Consider the following 4,661-nt stretch of genomic DNA (forward strand, 5'->3'; position numbering starts at 1 on the left):
ATAAAAGATGGGAGGCGTTCGCCTCGCCATCTCTCGATTATTTGAATAATTGGCGTACGCCATATTGCACAAATTATCGACTTCCGACTAAAACACGCTAAATAAACTTGGATAAGGGAATAGGTGGCGCACGCCTCATTATTCTTTGAATAAGCAAGTAGGAGGCGTACGCCTCACTACCGTGCATATTCAACATCCATAAACAAACTTTCAAAATAATTCGAACGTAAAAGCAATAGAAGACGGTCGCCTTATTATTCCTCGAAAGAATTGGATAATTGGTGTACACCATATTGTTCAATCTTTCGTCGTTCTCCAAAAACATCTCAAACAAATCAAACCTAACTTCTCGCCCCCGAGCGATCGAAACCAAACCAATCACACTTCAAACACATCAATTCAACTCGTCACCTGGCATGACCAAAACCTCTTCAAAAGAACACTGTCAATCCTTTCTAATGCGCCCAACAAACCAATGCTTAAGCCTCCGCCGAGAGTAGACAAGCCAGCGTTTAGCCTTTAGAACGCCGACCTACACAGTCGTTCATCAAACAAAACACACCAAAACCGTAGTTCCCCGAACTACGAATGCTCTAATTTCCTTATTGCACCATAAGGATACGTAGGCAGAAGATTGCTGTATCTTCGCGAGCACACTAATAAAAAACCTCCCATTTCCCCTTCCTGAGGTCTTCATCCATATTTATCGTCAATTCTAATTACTCGAAGAAAGCAAATAACATTTAACTAACATTCAAATAGCAAATTAGACTAAAAGGTTCCCGTTGAGTACAACGGACGTGAGGGGTGCTAATACCTTCCCCTTGCGTAATCGACTCCCGAACCCAAATATGGTTGCAACGACCATTATTCTATTTTCTAAAAGGTTTTATCGATATTTTCCTATTCCTTCATTGGGATAAATAAAGTTCGGTGGCGACTCTGTTCGAACATAATTTTTTCCGCGACCATCGCGAGGAATCGTATTTTTCGAGATGCGACAGATGACGACTCTGCTGGGGACTAGTAGCTCCAAGCTAGAGAGAGTCAAGCCTAACTTACTCAATTTGCTATGAATGTTAAAATATCGCTTTTATTCTCTTCTGTATATCTTGATGTATTATTTATGCTATGTAACTTGTTCTGCTATTATGTTGGGTGATCCATGGTTTCTGACACATGTTGTGAGATAAGCTCCGTACCCGAGCTTTGAGAAGAACTTAGAACCCGGAGTTGTGTAGTATTGAACCGAGGGGTGTACACCTCATTGGGACAATACGAGAACTCCACCTAGAGTAGATCTATTCAGAATTTCCATCACAATATGGCTAGCCCATCATTGCGAGGAAACTTTGAACTTGGTCCGTGACTCTAGGAACTTCGCCTTAAACCGAAGTCCGTCTTCATGATTGGCGATTGTGTAGTATTGAACCGAGGGGTCTACACCCTGTTCGAACAATACGAGGATCCCACTTAGAATAGATTGATTCAGAACTCTCATCACGATGTGGCTAGCCCATTATTGCGATGGGATGCTAAACACAATCCATGACTCTAAGTTTTGTCTTGGAAAGGAACAACTTTAGGAGCCATCCTTTGTGTGTGGGGTAGAGAACATAGAACCTCTGTATAGGGTGTAGCATATGATACTCTTGATATCCTGGATCATAACTATACCTGAATCACATTTCCTTTGCATACCTAAATACAAAATTTCATGCATTCTCATCTCATCAGCATGAATTGCATATCATTTTCATAAAAAAAACTCATCCCATCCTTTGTCCATAACCCGCAGTTGAATTCCCGACATTCGTATCGGACTTGAAGTAGTTCTGGAAAGGTTATGGATCCGTAGGAGCAAAGCCATATTGCATTAAGAGGAGATGTTGACTCAACAAAAAACCAGGTAGACCAACTTGTGGAGGCTATGATAGCTTTAGCAAAGAGGGAGGACAACATTCAGCAGACTGCAGTGGTTGAGAATGCGGTGTTAGCTCCAGTAAATGATCTTACCCAACCTCAGCTTGCGCGAACCCTAGTTGATAACTCGGTTGTACAAGAACGTCATATTGTTCGAGATAAGGGTTCCCCATATCATGATGATGTTGAATATCATAGCTTTGCATTCTCTATGCCATATTCCCATGGGACAAGCCTATTGGTTAATACTGAGCAACCACAAGATGATGAGATTGCTAAAAGATGTTGCGTGCTAGAGAAAAGACTCAAGGCCATAGAAGGACAAGATACTATTGAACAGAGTGCCTTAGACATGTGTTTGGTACCTGGCCTAGTTATACCCCCAAAATTCAAAATACCCGAATTTGAGAAGTACAAGGGGGATAGTTGTCCAAAGCACCATTTGGTGATGTTTTGTCGAAAAATGACCTCTCATGCCCATAATGATAAGTTAATGATTCACTGTTTTCAGGACAGTTTGACTGGGGCATCATTGAGTTGGTATATGAAGTTAGAAAGGAATCATGTTCAGTCATGGATAGACCTAGCTAATGCCTTTTTGAAGCAGTACAAATACAATTTGGACATGGCTCCCGATCGCATGCAGCTGAGGGCCTTGTCTCAAGAAAACAACGAATCCTTCAGAGGGTATGCCCAAAGATGGAGAGAATTAGCAGGTCGCGTTAAACCACCACTCTTAGACAAAGAAGTTATGGAATTATTCAGGGATACCTTGCAAAGTCCTTACTTTGAAAGGATGATTAGCAGTGCAGCATCAGACTTCGCTCACTTTGTGTTAATTGGAGAACGCATCGAGCATGGCCTTAAAAGTGGAAAAATACAATGCACCTCGAGTATCCAGAGCATTGAGAATGAATCTATTATCAATTCCCAAAAGGAAGAAGAGGTTGAAGTTAATGCAGTTTGGGAAATCCCATAAGCTCCATATCAGAGACCATCCTCTCCTTATGGTCAGTATCCTACAAGTCGAGGATCTCCGCAGTATCAACAATAAATTCCACCTCAAGAGCCATACAAACGGCAGAATACTCCGCATCAGCATCGTCAGCATGCTCAACAAAGGCCAAGGAAGCCAGAGAGACACATTGATCCGCTTCCAATGCCATACAGTCAATTACTTCCATATTTGATCAAGAGAGGACTTATAGTGCCAAAGGAGATAAAACCAGTAAGTCCTCCATATCCGCCAAGTTTTGACGCCAACTCCCGATGTGACTTCCATGCTGGGGCACAAGGGCATTCAACTGAAGACTGTAAGGTGCTCAAAAGCAAGGTACAAAATCTGCTTGATTCCAAGATGTTCTCACTTGCGCCTCGAAGCTTGCAACTCAATAATACTTTTTCGCCTAGCTATGGGGGTCCATCAGTCCAAACTGTGGAAGAGATTTCTGAGAATAGGTCTGAAGATGATTATCATACTGGTCTCAATGAGCAGAACGACTTCCGCTTTGAAGAAGGCTAGCCCAGCAGTGAACCAGGCACGAGAGAGATTCCTCTGCACTGGCAACCATTTGGCTATTCCTCGCATTTCATTTGTATTTTTCTTTGCATGTTAAGTACTTATCTGCTTTCAAGTATTGTTGATTTCCTTTAATGGTAACATTAATGAAATGATTATGCATGTTTTGAACGAATCCTTTCGTATTCACTCATCTTTTCCATTGATATAAAAAATATATTTCTCCCATTCACTTATCAAACTGTTGTTTTAGCAAAGATTGAAGGGAGGATGACGAAAACACAATACTCATAATTGCTGATTGTATGCTTTCGGATAAAACCTTACTAATGATGTACAGACATTGTTTCAAATCCCCAAACACTGGAGAGATAAGGAGTTAATCCCTAGTCAACCACTTTGAGCCTAGAAGTAGGAGTTTCTTTCAGATCTACGAACCCTTACATTTAACCTGGGGAAGGGTAGTGTTCAGTTAATCTGACTACGCATTCAAATTACAAGGAGAAACATCTCGTTTGTGGATCAACTACATGCCATTCTTCGCACGCATCCTGAAGTGTCAAAGGAACCTCGAAAAATACAAAAGTTATGTAGGTTGTTCTTACATAACCATTGACTTGGTAGTCACATCCTCTAAAAATCATTAAGAAAAGAGCCCGCTAAGTCGAACACCTAAAAAGGAGACTTAGGCAAAAATTAGGGCAATCCCGGTGGACTAAAAAGCTTCAAAAAACGGTCCAGGCAAAAATTAGGGATCAAAGCAAAAATCAAAAGAGGTCATGAAAAACCTTAACAAAATAAAACAAGATTCAGTGACCACCATGTCAAGAATCAAAGGGTCACCAACATTCATGAAAAGCGAAATAAGGTGGCTGCCATTTCAGGAGACCTCGGATCACCATCTTTATCCTTACACCTTCAAAAAGACAAATGTGTATGTTGAATTAACTGAGCGTAGGGTTGGAGATCATCATGAAGAAGGGGTGGGTCAAAACAAAATTTGAGCCTTACATCCTTTATTTCAATAACCATGAACCAAGCCACGTTACAACCCCTAAAAGACCTAATTGAGGTAGGGGTAATTCTGAAAGCATACTACAACAAGGTTGCGTAAACTGACTCCTAAATATTTGCTAATCACCTGTATTGGCATCATATTCTCACTGTATCTTTCACACACTAGCTAAATCAGCAATGCGTTTGAACTAATGGTTCATTC

This window comes from Lathyrus oleraceus, chromosome 3, assembly GCF_024323335.1.
Source record: "Lathyrus oleraceus cultivar Zhongwan6 chromosome 3, CAAS_Psat_ZW6_1.0, whole genome shotgun sequence".
In the NCBI taxonomy this organism is placed as follows: domain Eukaryota; kingdom Viridiplantae; phylum Streptophyta; class Magnoliopsida; order Fabales; family Fabaceae; genus Lathyrus; species Lathyrus oleraceus.